The following is a 16,586-nucleotide window of genomic DNA, read 5'->3' as shown; positions in this document are numbered from 1 at the left end:
AACTGTTTTGGGATTTAATAATATTTTTATTATTTCTTTAATAAGATAAGAAATGTTTTTCTTGAAAAAATGATGGCAACTTCTGAGGGGGGAAGTTGGGAGAAATGGTTGCAGCGAATTGCAACCGTAACTACCTCTCCTAACTGGAAAGGTTTCTAGAGGAAAAAGGGAGGAAAAAAGTTAGTATGCGCTGTGAGGACAGGTAGAGAGAGAAAAAAAGAAAAAAAGGAGAGAGATGGCTAAGTTTGGTGAGGACCAGATAGCCAAGCACTAGGTGCGGATATCTTGCCGAGGACAATGGTCCTGCAAGAGAGCACGGGGGAGAGATTCTGGTCCCGAAAGATGAATCTCGAGGTTGGGTGGCAGATTAGAAGCAGCAGACAAGAGAAAGTTTCGCTTCTGTAGGACTACATGGATCACCACAATACAGAGAGTAGAGGTGAGCATTTTTGTTGCAGTATTATTGGCACATCGAACAGACAGGTGCGGAAAAAATTCTAACTGTTGTGACTAAATAAGTCTGTGTCATTTAGAGAACTTAAGAATTGTAACAGAAACTTCTGTGTAGCTATAACTCATAAAAAAAGAAAGCAGCAATATAATAATAACATTAACATATTAAAAAAAATGTTATCTGCGTTTAAAGGAAAACAGGAGTGTGATGTACACTTAGGACCCTCGCAGTTTGAGGAAGCTGTTAGTAGGGCATCACTGTAGGAAAACTGTGGGGTTGTAAGGAAAAATTGAACCATGCGAAGCCCCTGTTGAGGACCGAGGAATTCCTGAGGGAAGGGGTAAGATGAATTTCTTGGGCAAGCAATGTTTCCCCATTGTTAAACTCTAGGTGTAGGGATTGAAAATTGGAATGAACTGTAAGCTTGATGCCAATAAAGAATGTTTAAGGGCATATATACACTTCATAGAAATTATACAGGCGTCAAGGGTGCATGAAACCCTAGGAACATCTTTTTCATAAGGTACCGGCAGAGGAGGGCTCTGGCGTGCCGAATTGGTAACTCCCTCAGTCATGCAAATAAACATGGTAGGTAATTTCTGTAGTACGACTTTATAATGAGCAAGACAGAACAAATGAGGTGATGATAATTTTATTAAGTCATCTTTTTTAATAAACAAGGGCCATGAGATATTCAAGTAAATAAACGAATTCAGCTAGAGATATGCTCAGAATATTCCCATAAAATGATAGCGGAATCAAAGAAAACCGTGGTGAAACCCTTTAACAATTCTGCTAATGGTAAAAGACGAAGAACGAATGAAGCACAGGGCTGTAACATATATTTAGATCTTTGACAACTGTTAACAAGGAAAACATGTAAGGATAGTCATTATCCTCTCGCCAATCCTCTGGTATCGACCAGGCAAATAAAAAAAAAATAAAGAAATTGTCAGACAAAGTGGGTTCCTTGAAAACCCGTGACAACCCATAAGAAAAATGAAACGAGGAACCTTGACAGAGGCTGTTACAGCCGTGCACCTTTCCATTCGATTAAGAACCAGAATTCTCAGGAAAATTACATGTTAATGTGAGACAAATGTAGCTGAACGAAAGCGAGTCCATATCCAAACCCTTGAATCATATATATAGACATACAAGATTAATTCAAAAAGAAAGCAGTAAATTACAAATTGACTGACATCTCTCAGGTTAACCCTGGAGGATTCATTCTGAAGCACAGTTGTCCATTAAATAAACAGAAGTGCCATGGGATGAAACCCTGGCAAGGGGTAGTTCAAAAATTACATTAAATAACCACTGTCCGAACTTCATGCTGGAGTCAAACCCTCTACACGAAGGTCGCATAGGGTTTCAACACTTCTACAACATACAACCAATCAAATACATAATAATTCTAAATACTGTGGGACTGTAAGCTAGCTGGGAAAACCATTTCAGTTAAACAGTAGAAACCAAAACCCTGTCCAATTTGCAACGAGGCAAGCTTCGCTGAAAACCCTTAATCTGGAGATAAACCCCCTTACCCGGGATTTCGGTGACGAGTCTGGTAAAACGCTCCCACACAACGACAGTGCATAGCTTCGGAGTGCTGGTGAAGGGTCCCTACCAACAGAAACCAGAGCAACCATTAGTTAATGGTGTTAGGAAAACGGTTGACCAGGAGAGCTTTATGACAGGAAAATTCTAAACATTGAAAACAAAACTTACCTGGCTTCGCCAAACAGTGTAGACGCCATAACCTAGTTCTGAGAGCGCTAACTCATTCAAGGCCCTGGAGCCATAGTAGAGCAGGTCGCGGAGAGCAAGCAACAGAAAAATGGAGCTAGTGCCAAAGTGACGAAATAACATAACCAAATGAGTTATAGTTGATTCAACCCATAAAGGAACCTGAACCATAGATCTCCAAAACTTCATGACCACCGTCGATTGGAAAGCAAGCCCAAGAGTAGTAACTGCGAGAAACGAGCCTGCTAGTGCCACGCACAGGGCAGAGCAATAAGAAACCACACAGAATCCAAATCTCAGATCAAGCGTATAGATAATCAAATGTGCAATTAATAGAAATTGCCAAATGTCCCTCTGTAGTATCCTTTTGCAGATCGCGAGGAGTTGGGAGTTTTCCCAAGGTAACAAGTAGTTAATGAAACTTGAATGAATAGGACCAAACCTTTTACTATCGCCGGGAAGTAACAAATTGATTTCCAGACAAATGTTATGGAAGGCCAGAATAGTAAAGTGTCGAGATATAATACGAGGTTACGTGTCATAAGGACCATTCATACGTTGGTAACACCATATAATTTTTTTTTTTTTTTTTTTTTTTAATTTTGAATTTATTTTTTTTTATGATGGAGACATTACAATTGGTATCAGAGCCCAGTTACAAAACTGAGGCCTCTGGGAATTGAAGATTGAAAATTGAAAATTGAAAATTGCAATTGAAACAGAAAACAGCTCATACAATTTATTTTCGTCCCTATTTGAGCAATTCAAAAAAAAAGAAGTTAGTGTGTTGATTTACTTTTCTCATGTTAAAGACAGGAAACCGGAAGACTGACAGTATGAGAAGAGGGGACAGTGCATCATGCAGGTATGCAATGGGTCAGGGACCTGTACTTGGCCCTGAGAATAATCCCGAGCTATGGGTACAGCTCGGGGAGGAGGCTCGCAATACAAATCAGGCTATTTTGGAGACAGTGCAGGAATTGAAAAATGAAATGGCTCGGTTACGTGAGGATAATGCACGGCTAACTATGGAACAAGAGAGAATTATAAAAAGCCTTTCCGACAAACAGAACTAGCCGCCAACTAATCCCAGTGCGGAGTAGCAAAGAATGTCAGAATAGTAGACTCACCACACAGAACTTGAAGGGTCGGAAGAGAGGGAGGAATGATCTGATAATGCATCTGAACAACAGACTTCAAAAAGGCAACGGATAGAGTTGCAAGGGGAATTCCGTAAGATTAAACCGCCACACTTCGATGGGGAACAGGAGGAAGCAGCTGAGGCATGGTTGATTAATATGAACAAATATTTCAAGCTATATGAATACGATCACAACCTTAAGGCACGGCTGGCCATTTTCCAACTGTAGGGAAAAGCCACCCTGTGGTGGGAAGAAGTTAAGATCGTAAGGGGAGTAAGCGAACAAACCATAACTTGGGAGAAATTTCAAAGGTACTTTAAGGAAAGATACTTGACCGAGCGTTTTTATGACGAGAAGGCAAGGGAATTCCATGACTTGCGGTTGGGGCAACAGACCATGGATGAATTTATCACCTGTTTTACTTCCTTGCTTCATTATGTGCCTTATATTGGAGAGGAAAAAGCTAAGATGCAAAGGTTTGTTAGTAGTTTATCTCTGTATATGTGGGAAAGGATTGAGTTTGACAATCCAAAGACAATGTACGAAGCAATACATAAAGCCAAGATTTGTTACCAACGGAGTAAACAAAAGGGAGAAATTCCAAGTAAAAGATGGAATGATAAGAGAAGCAATAAGTCGGCTGGAAACAATAAAGGGAATCGCAGTAGCGGTAGCAAGGGAGTTGGCAGGGGGCAAAACAGCAGAACTATACAGAAAAATTCAATCAGGTCCAAGTCAACCAATGAGTCCAGAATCAGCGAACAACCTGCAAAGTTGGACAGCGAAGGGATAGCAAGACCTCCTGTGCAGTGTTGGGGTTGTGGAGGGCCTCACTACGTCAAAAATTGTCCGCAGCAAAAGGGAACCGAACAGTTATCCCACATCCATGAAGCATCGACAGTCGGCGACATAGGACGCAGTCTACCAAAGATTAATGCAGCCCTGGACGATCGTCAGGCGGAGTACCAGCCGACCATGGTGGAATTCGAAGGTAAAATCTCAGACCTTACTGTAGCTGTTTTAATTGATCCTGGAGCCACATTAAGTAATATTAGTCCTAAGGTGGTAGAAAATTGTAAACTGCAACCTGTTAAATTCAAGAATCTGTGGCTAGTACAGCTGGCTACAGGGGCCAGGAGGTGAGTGCTTGCAAAAGTCAAAAACTTTTCTTTAAAGATAGCAGGGCAGCTAGTAATGGCAGATTTAAATGTGCTTCCCCATGGTTCATATGATGTCGTGATCGGTATGGATTGGTTAGAAAAGCACTGGTCATTGGTCAACTGCAAAACAAAGACTATTTATTATAGGGATGAACTTGGAGCAAGGCAAGAGATGCAAGGAATTAAGCGGCCAGTACAGGTTCAGCCAATAACTGCATCTCAGTTAGCGAAATGCATTAGGAAGGGGTGTTAGATTTATGCCATCCAAGTGGGCTATGCTAACTCGAAAGATAAAACAGCCACGTTGGACAACATCCTTGTGATACGAGAATTTGCTAATGTGTTTCCAAAAGAGATTCCCAGACTATCGCCTAAGAGGGATATAGACTTTACTATCGAATTTGTACCAGGGGCACCACCGGTATCTCGAGCGCCCTATAGAATGAGTATACTTGAGTTGACAGAGTTAAAAATGGAGCTACAGGAACTGTTAGACAAAAACTATATTCACCCCAGTGTGTCTTCGTGGGGAGCTCCAGTATTATTTGTTAAGAAAAAAGACGGGAACCTTCGCATATGTATAGATTATCGTCAGTTGAACAAACTGACAATCAAAAATAAGTATCCTCTACCTCGGATTGATGAACTTTTCGACCAAGTGAAAGGTGCAACAGTATTCTCCAAGATCAATTTGCGATCAGGTTATCACCAAATCAGGATTAAGGAAGAAAACATAGCTAAAACAGCTTTTAGAACAAGGTATGGACATTATGAGTTTGTGGTGCTACCCTTTGGGTTAACTAATGCCCCTGCAACTTTCATGTGTTTGATGAACAATATATTTCATCAATATTTGGATAGATTTGTGCTGATATTTATCGATGATATATTGATATATTCCCGCACTATGGAAGAGCACAAGGAGCATCTCAGATTGGTGCTGCAAACCCTTCGAGAACACCAGTTATATGCCAAGTTCAACAAGTGTTACGTCCTCAATGAAAAAATACAGTATCTGGGCCATATAATCACATAGGAAGGGATCGCGGTGGACCCCGAAAAGATAAAGACCATAATGGAGTGGCCCGTACTGAAATATGTAGCAGACATCAAGTCCTTTATGGGGTTAGCCGGTTTTTACGGACGATTTGTAGAAGGCTTCTCAAGAGTAGCATATCCTATCACTTCCTTATAGAAAAAAGGAAGAGCATTCAGATGGACCCCGGAATGTCAAAGAAGTTTTGAGTAGCTTAAGCACCTGCTCACCACTGCACCCATTTTGAGCATAGCTGATCCTAATAAGGACTATGTGGTGTGCACTGACGCAAGCAAGGAAGGTGTGGGAGGCGTGTTGATGCAAGAAGGGAAAGTAATTGCTTACGAGTCAAGGAAACTAAAAGAGCATGAGCAGAAATATTCTGCTTATGACTTAGAGTTGGCAACCGTCATACATGCCTTGAAGATGTGGCGACATTAACTTATGGGAAGGAAATTTTTGTTACTGACAGACCACCACAGCCTGACCAATTATTTTAGCCAGCCCACTTTAAATGCTAGGCAAGCACGGTGGGTAGATTTTCTAAGTGGTTTTGACTTTGAAATCAAACATCTGAAGGAGAAAGAAAACCGGGTGGCGGACGCTTTAAGTCGGAAGTTACAATGTTTGTATGAAATTTCCTTTAGCGAATGGAAAAGCCCCTTCGAGGAAATGATAAAAAAAGGCAGTAGAACAAGATACTATATACCAGCAAATAAAACAGCAAGTACAACAGTCTACCAGTGAGAAAAATCAACAAGGCTATGAGATGGATGATGCTAGAATGTTGTACTACAAAAAAAGGTTATATGTACCTAACCAAAACAACATTAAAAATCTGATTTTGGATGAATTTCACATCAGTTACTATGCTAGACACCCAGGATATCAGAAAATCATCACCGCGCTTCGAAAAGATTACTACTGGCCAGGTATGAAGAAGAATGTGGCCGAGTATTTGGTATGATGTTTGGAGTGCCAACAAATTAAGGTCGAGCATCAACATCCATTGGGGTTATTACAACCATTACCCATTCCGGAATGGAAGTGGGAAACCATTTCTATGGATTTTATAATAGAGCTGCCTAAGACAAAGAAGAATAACAATTCTATTATGGTGGTGGTGGAAAAATTGAGTAAAGCAGCACATTTTATATATGTGCAATCCACCTACAGAGCTGTATAGATTGCCTATATCTTCATGCAAAATGTGTTTAAATTGCATGGACTCCCGAAGACGATAATTTCAGACCGTGACGTGAAATTCACGTCGGTCTTTTGGAAGACATTATTTGCAGAATTAGGGACACAGTTGAACTTCAGTACAGCATATCACCCCCAGACCGACGGACAAACAGAGCAGGTGAACCAAGTGGTAGAAGACATGTTAAGGGCGTATGTAATGCGGCAACCAACTCAGTGGGAGGAGTATTTGCACTTGGTTGAGTTTGCATACAATAACAGCTATCATACTTCATTACAAATGAGCCCCTTTGAGGTTCTGTACGGGCGGAAGTGCCACACACCCTCAAGCTAGGGTTGACCTGAAGACAAATTAAGGTTAGGGCCGGAAATGCTTAAGGAAATGGAGGAAATGGTCAAAAAGGTACGATCTAATTTAAAAGCTGCTCAGGATAGGCAAAAGAACTTTGCTGACTAGAAGAGGAGGTTTAAAGAATACCAAGTTGGTGACCATGTATATGTGAGAATTCAAGCAAGGAGAGTACACTGCAATGGAGCGGGTGTGCCAAGTTGGCACCCCGATATTGTGGACCATTCCAAGTCTTGGCAAGAATTGGGGCAGTGGCTTACCAGCTCGCCCTGCCAAGTCACATCCAGGTCCACAATGTCTTCCATGTCTCTGTGTTAAAAAAATACGTTTATGATCCTAAACATGTGATTAGATGGCAGGATATATAGGTGAGGATTACTTCCAGTAGACCAGTCTAAAAGTTTTCTTTAAAAGAGAATGATTTATAATATTGCATGTTGCAGGTCGAACCGGAAGGAGAAGTCTTGGTTGAGCCGCTGAGCATCCTCGACCGGAGAGAAGTACAGCTGTGGAAGCGAGCTATTACCCAAGTTAAAGTGCAATGGCAGCACTTTGGGCTTGATGAGGTCACCTGGGAAGATGAAGAGCTCATGAAGAAAGCTTATCCGGAGTTGTTCTTGGTCAATGGACATCGAGACGATGTCCAATTTCAGAAGGGGGAGATGTAATGCCCCAGGAGAATGTAGATATTTGAATTTACTATGGTTAAAACTGAATATGACATTGTTAACTATTTTGGAATTTAATAATATTTTTATTATTTCTTTAATAAGATAAGAAATGTTTTTCTTGAAAAAATGCTAGCAACTTCTGAGGGGGGAAGTTGGGAGAAACGGTTGCAGTGAATTGCAACCCTAACTACCTCTCCTAACTGGAAAGGTTTCCAGAGGAAAAAGGGAGGAAAAAAGTTAGTTTGCATTGTGAGGACAGGCAGAGAGAGAAAAAAATAAAAAAAGGAAAGAGATGGCTAAGTCTGGTGAGGACTAGATAGCCAAGCACTAGGTGCGGATATCTTGCCAAGGACAGTGGTCTTGCAAGAAAGCACATGGGAGAGATTCTGCTCCCGAAAGACGAATCTTGAGGTTGGGTGGCAGATTAGAAGTGGCATACAAGAGAAAGTTTCGCTTTTGTAGGACTACGCGGATCACCATAATACAAAGAGCAGAGGTGAGCAGTTTTGTTGCAGTATTATTAGCACATTGAAGAGACAAGTATGGAAAAAATTCTAACTGTTGTGACTAAATAAGTCTGTGTCATTTAGAGAACTTAAGAATTGTAACAGAAACTTCTGTGTAGCTATAACTCATAAAAAAGAAAGCAGCAATATAATAATAACATTAACAGATTAAAAAAAATGTTATCTGCGTTAGGACCCTCGTAGTTTGAGGAAGCTGTTAGCAGGGCGCCACTGTAGGAAAACCGTGGGTTGTAAGGAAAAACTGAACCATGCGAAGGCCCTGTTGAGGACCGAGGAATTCTTGAGGGAAGGGGTAAGATGAATTTCTTAGGCAAGCAATGTTTCCCCATTGTTAAACTCTGGGTGTAGGGATTGAAAACTGGAACGAACTGTAAGCTTGATGCCAAGAAAGAATGTTTAAGGGCATATATACACTTCATAGAAATTATACATGCGTCAAGGATGCATGAAACCCTAGGAACATCTTTTTCATAAGGTGCCGGCAGAGGAGGGCTCTGGCATGTCGAATTGGTAACTCCCTGAGTCATGCGAATAAGCATGGTAGGTAATTTCTGTAGTATGACTTTATAATGAGCAAGATAGAACAAATGAGGTGATGATTTAAGTCATCTTTTTTAATAAACAAGAGCCATGAGATATTCAAGTAAATAAACAAATTCAGCTAGAGATATGCTCAGAATATTCCCATAAAAATGACAGCGAGAATCAAAGAAAACCGTGGTGAAATCCTTTAACAATTCTGCTAACGGTAAAAGACGAAGAACGAATGAAGCACAGGGCTGTAACATATATTTAGATCTTTGACAACTGTTAACAAGGAAAACATGTAAGGATAGAGTCATTATCCTCTCGCCAATCCTCTGGCATCGACCAGACAAATAAAAAATAAAATAATAAATAAATCAATTGTCAGACATAGTGGGTTCCTTGAAAACCCGTGACAACCCATAAGAAAAATGACACGAGGAACCTTGACAGAGGCTGTTACAGCCGTGCACCTTTCCATTCGAAAAAGAACCAGAATTCTTAGGAAAATTACATGTTAATGTGAAACAAATGTAGCTGAACGAAAGCCAGTCCATATCCAAACCCTTGAATCATATATATAGACATACATGATTAATTCAAAAAGAAAGTAGTAAATTACAAATTGACTGACATCTCTCAGGTTAACCCCGAAGGATTCATTCTGAAGCACTGTTGTCCATTAAATAAATAGAAGCGCCATGGGATGAAACCCTGGCAAGGGGTAGTTCAAAAATTACATTAAATAGCCATTGTCCGAACTTCATGCTAGAGTCAAACCCTCTACATGAAGGTCGCATAGGGTTTCAACACTTCTACAACGTACAATGAATCAATCACATAATAATTCTAAATACTATGGGACTGTAAGCTAGCTGGGAAAACCATTTCAGTTAAACAGTAGAAACCAAAACCCTGTCCAATTTGCAACGAGGCAAGCTTCGCTGAAAACCCTTAATCTGGAGATAAACCCCCTTACTCGGGATTTCGGTGACGAGTCTGGTAAAACGCTCCCACACAACGGCAGTGCATAGCTCCGGAGTGCTGGTGAAGGGTCCCTACCAACAGAAACCAAAGCAACCATTAGTTAATGGTGTTAGGAAAACGGTTGACCAGGAGAGCTTTATGACAGGAAAATTCTAAACATTGAAAACAAAACTTACCCGGGCTTCGCCAAACAGCGCAGACGCCATAACCTGGTTCTGAGAGCGCTAACTCATTCAAGGCCCTGGAGCCATAGCAGAGTAAGTCGCGGAGAGCAAGCAACAAAAAATGGAGCTGGCGCCAAAGTGAGGAAACAACATAACCAAACAAGTTATAGTTGATTCAACCCAGAAAGAACCTGAACCGTAGATCTCCAAAACTTCATGACCACCATCAATTGGAAAGCAAGCCCGAGAGTAGTAACTGCGAGAAACGAACCTGCTCATGCCACGCACAGGGCAGAGAAATATGAAACCACGCAGAATCCAAAGCTCAGATCAACCGTACAGATAATCAAATGGGCAATTAATAGAAATTGCCAAATGTCCCTCCGTAGTATCCTTTTGCAGATCACGAGGAGTTGGGAGTTTTCCCAAGGTAACAAGTAGTTAATGAAACGTGAATGAATAGGACCAAACCTTTTATTGTCGCCGGAAAGTAACAAATTAATTACCAAGCAAATGTTATGGAAGGCCGGAATAGTAAAGTGTCGAGATATAATACGAGGTTACTTGTCACAAGGACCATTCATAAGTTGGTAACACCATGTAAATTTCTTTTTTTATGATGGAGACATTACAATTTGTGTTCCCCTTTCCCATGTAAACATTTTTGTTCCGCTTTCCCCTCTCACCCAAAAAGTTTACCCTTTCTCATGGCTCAGCATAGTCTCTCTTGACACCTGCAAGGACTATCTCACCCAAAAAGTTGACCCTTTCTCATGGCTGAGCATGGTCTCTCTGGACACCTGCAAGAACTAGCTAGTGTAAACATTTTTGTTCCCCTCCCCCACCAATCCCCAAAACAAAAACACTGATTGGAATATAGGTTACTGATAAAAATAAAGACAACTGTTATGACCTGCCAGCATTAGGCTTCCATCACTACAACTGTTTTTTCCATACCTAGAACTATACATAATCTTGCAGGCATTCTAGTTGTATTTCCTGTTCTTCCTGTCATCACCAAATTCATGACTTCAGACCAGTGACACTAATGACACTAATTTCTATTTGCCTCACTACTTTAGAGCATTGGATTAGCGTGCTGCAACCAATGTTCAGTGCTGGTTATTGATGCTAATTCATAAAACCTTCCGTGTAACAGAGCAGTGGTGCTCTGTGCAAAACCATCTCTGGTCAGTACAATGGATAAGAGCTCGAAGAAGTTGAAAATTCAGGCACGAAGCAAGAAGGAACCTACCTTCTCCCATGACAACGATACAGTACAGTCCAACAGAAGTGGATCGAGCCAACATGTTGATTCTGTGGCAGTAAATGCCAACACAGAAAACACTGAGTTTGTCAACCATGGTAAATATGTCCCCTGTTCCTTTTTATTCATCATTATTTAAATAGAAATATTGTAGGACCATCTCAACTAAGTAAAAGGATTGATAATAACAGGCCACGTCAAACTAAATATAAAACTAGAATGAATCTTTTTATTTGGGTTTTAGCCTCTGAAATTTATGTTCGTATTGCAGCCTTTATTGTGTGGACTAAAATGAGGCAGCAATGGGTTGGAAATAGACCTCCGAAAAAAGCTAAGTAGCTTGCTGAATTAATTCATTTTTCCATGTTGGTATTAATATTATTTTTTTTAAAATATGTTGCTAAATGTTATGATGTTTCCAGATCTAATGCAATATACGAGAACTTGCTTAGAACCAAAGGGCCATTTTCTCAACGCATCCCTCTTCCTGTAAGTCTATCATTTTCATTTTCTTTGGGAAGCATGCAATTCAAAGGAGTTTGAAAAAGTATAAATTCGTGAGATAGTTAGTGTGTTCTGTCACAGGTAATGATTAAATTTCTTGTAAATGAATGTAAGGAGGAAAGACTATATGTACCAACCAAGAAAATATAATTAGAATATGAGAAATGATAAAAATAATAATTATTGTTTTGTTTAGAAACATAATAATTATATTTTTTAAAGATTTAGTCTCAAGATGTGCTTCACTCAGTTTGGAAGTATATTTGATTTTAGACATTATTTAATATTTACACATAAAACAAAAGGAGAAATTATTGTTTCTTATTATTTAGAATTGAAAATTCTAATTAAAAAATGGATTTGTAAATACATTTTTGTCGAGATGTGCTGCACTCAATGATTATTAGCATTCATGGACAGTATATATCGGTTCAATGACTGCTGAATACCACTAAAGGCATAAAAAATGAAATATCTGATGAATGAATATAGACCATTATCTGAAACATTTTTGTAATGTTACCATTTTCCGTTTTGAAAATTTGATGTATATAGAAACGCAATTAAGCCTTCAAATTCAACCTGAGGAACTATTTCGTTATTTGTTACCTTGATAATTTATTTGTCATATTTCTTATTTGTTGCATTGATAACTTATTCTTAATTTTTCCATTAAATATATTATTTATGTGGTCAACAGCTCTGACATAAATGTGAATTTTTTCATTTTCTAAGTGATCTCTTACACGATGGTGATCTCTTAATTCGTTTTATATCTCATCTAGTCAGTGAATCTCTTAATTTGTTTTTATTGACATGTAATCTAAAGATAAATGGAAAACTTCATCTTCGCAGTTTGATAAATTCCTTGAAGGAACGGCAGTATCCAAAGAATAGCCTTGCAAAATCAGAAGATTGGTGGTCTTGAACATTAAATGTTTTTGGAGTTCTTGTGTGGATTTGTGGATATTTTTTTATGGCATTGTAACTAGAGGTTACTCGGAATTTTCTTCATATTTGCGGCTTTTGTTGCTCTTTTATTGGGTGATGGTGTCAGTATATATTTGAGGCTTTTTTTAACCTTATATAGGGGTAGGGCTCCATTGAGGTGAGGAAGGTACAAAGCTATTCTCCACAACTTAGCAGGCTATTCTGAATAAGGCCAAGTTTTTCTAGTAGTTGTCTGTGTTTGCTATCTTTAGAAATAAGTGATTGTGGAGTGAGATAATTTTAGAAATAAGTTGGAGAATCTTGAACTTGTTAACTGGATGTACAGGACTAGACTCCCATATTTGTAGAGAGAAAAATAATGAGGCAGACAAACTGTCAAAAGAAAGATGCTCTACAGAGCTAGGTCAAATCAGATAAACATAATTTGATAAAAGATCTCTCATCATTCAGGTAATATTAAGCTATGAAATGTTATTATTTATTTATTTGGCAGCTAGTTGTCCAAAGGTCCTGTGGATGTTTTTTTCTTTTTTTATTTACTTCAGATTTTTTGAGAAAAACAAGTAATATTATGTCTGTTTTTTTTTGTATTATGGTAAAAAAGGAAAGTTACTTAGAATTGGATAAAGATTAAGTACAGTATGTTTTGCTATGTATTCTAAATGACAGGGTTTGAAAGAACGTAAATTTCGTTATGTGTTCTGAAGAATATAGTAGAAAGACTTATTTCTATTTTGAATATATGGTTTGTGATTTAAGTTAATGGTTAAGGATCATGACAATTATTTTACCAAAAAATAAAAATAAAAAAGATTGAACAACTATGTCAAAGGGTAGGGCATTTGAAACATCTAAATACACAAACTTTCTTGCCACAAATGGCATGACTATGCACTTCTAAATAGAAACAAAATAATTATTGATAAAAGTGCATATTAAAATCCTCTTTAAACCAATTTTTATTGGTGTGATGTTAACCAACAAAGAATTGCTCAAAAATAATTTTAATAATTTTAATCTATTTAAAATCTAAAACATCTTCCTCCTCTATGCATGTATATATAAACCTGACAATTCTTGTTCTTGGTATATATTGGTATAAAACTAAAGGTTTTAGACAATTTTCTAATACCCCATCTTTCAATTAATTAAATACATGTTTATTTGCTCAAAAGTAATTTTAATTATTTTAATCTATTCAAAATCTAAGACATCTTCCTCATTTATGTTTATATAAAACTAGCAATTCTTGCTTTTTAGCATCTTCCTCCTCATGCTTGTATATGTATATATAAACCTGGCAATTCTTGTTCTTAGTATATATTGATATAAAACTAAAAAACAGACAATTTTCTAATACCCCATCTTTCAATTAATTAAATATATATTTATTGAAAAATAAAATATAATTTTGAAGATATTTAAATTTTTTTCATATATATTCACATATTTTACCTTCTTCCAAAATCCACCAGCACAAAGTCATTAGAAAACTAATTTGTACATAAGTGTTTATAATAAATATATGTTTTTTTATCATGTGTTTTTTTTAATATGTGTATAAAATCATAATATAAAATCATCTCCCATATTCCTTCATATGGATCCAATATTATCCATTCAAAGTTGATGTGTCTTTAACATTATAGTCTTGCTTTGACATTTTAGTGTGTAGTTGAAAGGAAAAAAAAATACCGACAAAACATTTTTTGGAATTAAATAAAGTATTTTATAAGTACATTCCCCTATATTCATGGGAATAGTTTAAAATGTGTATAGTTTAAACATGTTTAATCTACTCTATTTTAGAGTAATTTTTATTTTATTTTATATCAATTAATAGTTGTATATTGATATTCTCTTTTGAAATTTAGTATAAAACTATATAACTTAAAAAGTTTTAAAAATTCATAAAGTTTATTTTTAAATTTAATGTATTTCTTATTATCCAAATTATTAAAAAAAACAAAATCTTTCTAGTTTATGAAAGTTTGTGTTAACTAATATTTTTAAAGACTTAAAAAAATATTTATTATTTCAATTAAAAAATAATTCAAAAAGTCTTTAAATTAAAAAGATATCTAAAAATATTTATTATTACACTTTAAATCTTAAAAATTATTAATTTAAAAAAACTAATATCATTAAAAACAATTTTATAAAATTTAATTATTAAAAAATATTTGTATAATTTAAATATACACATAAAAATATATTAAAATTATTATTAATCTAGATCTATCTTAACTCCAGATCTACCAAGTGTCAAGAGGGATCAAATCTCTTGAGATGTAAAAGAGATTTGATGTCTCTCTAGAGTTAAAATGGATCTAGGATGGTTTAATTTGACCATTTAAATAAGATATATTCCACATAAATACCATAGGTCAATACTATAGATCCTTATAAACCTAGAATTGAAAAAATAATGGTAACTTGACCAAATCATATTTACCTTAATTACCCAACAAATAATAATGAAAAAATATAAATTTATTTTTATTTTATTTTGACTAAATCAAAATATTTATAACACATTAAACATCACCAACATACGTCTCAATACAAAAACAATTTATTTAAAACTAAATTATAAGAAATCTTCCATAATTTAACCATTTAAACTTACACATTTTAAAAGGAGTTGTTTGTAGTGACTTTTTGAACTAAAAAATTGAGGTGAAATCTTGATTTGTGTTATTTAAATTGGGTTTTTTACTGTACATATGGAGGAAAAATTTGAAGTGAAATCTCGATACTGCCTTTTTTTACTGTATATATAGATTCAACATCCTGAAAAACCCCTAGGGCACTTCCATTGTGCAAGGGTTACCCATCAAAATTGTGACCACAGAAATTAGACTGGAAAAACCCACCGGAAAAACTTCCAAAAAGTCTTACTAAAAACAAGTTGATTTTAAAAACCTCAATCAAACGTTGGAACAATAGTGTCTTCCGAAATTGATCTAAGCATATATATATATATATATATATATATATATATATATATATATATAATATCTTTTATTTTCTTTTAAAATTAAAAAGGTATAATTATTTTTATTTTTATTTTTTAAAAACAAATTTCATAATGCCATTGGACAATTTATTCATTTATTATCCATAAATCAAGGAAACATATTAAAAAAAGTTACCAATTTTATTTTAAAAATTAATTTAAAAACTATGATCTATAGTAATAGTAATGAAGGACATGAGCATGAGCTGTGATCCATTGTATTTGGACCAATAATCTCCTAAGTTGAACAGGTGGAGAGCGAGCGGTTAATGGAATCGAGGGTTTGCTCGAACAGAGTCATGGCTGCCGCCGTATCGGTCCCTAAGGCCGCCTCCAGGGCCGAAGGCGATCCAGGGTGCAGGAGAATGGAGAACGCTGCGGGCTGGCTGCCTCAAATGCGTACGCTTACAGTGAAATACAATGTTTTCCGCAGTCAAAAACCACAGATCTACTCAGATCTGCGTGGCTATATATCGGTGGAGGATGCAGTCAAGGCTTTAGAATGTTCCGGCCCTCTCCAAATTGCTGAAGCAGCCCGGATCATGAGCGCTTGTAACTGGAAACTGACAGAAGCTGTGGGTTCAACAGAAAATAAACATCTGCATGTTGGGCCAAAGGAAATTAGAGCCGATCTGAAGGAGAAAGCTGCAAATCTGCTTGAGACCAGAGAGCTACAGTTTACTTTCGATGTGGGGCTCGGATCTCTTTTTGGGGGCGGAGATCTGGCAGAGATTGTTCTGATAAACACAGGATCTGTCAGGCGAGGGTTGATTTGGCTCACCCCTCCACAGTCTTTTCATATAAGTAAAGACGAAGGGCTGCATGGGGCAGATCCGCCCATGTACACTCATGCATGGCCCAAAATCTATAGTTCCAGG

Source organism: Pinus tabuliformis, chromosome J, assembly GCF_031772625.1.
Source record: "Pinus tabuliformis cultivar Carrire ecotype Pingquan chromosome J, CPIR1, whole genome shotgun sequence".
Taxonomy (NCBI): Eukaryota; Viridiplantae; Streptophyta; class Pinopsida; order Pinales; family Pinaceae; genus Pinus; species Pinus tabuliformis.
Note: the sequence above shows the minus strand (reverse complement) of the source record.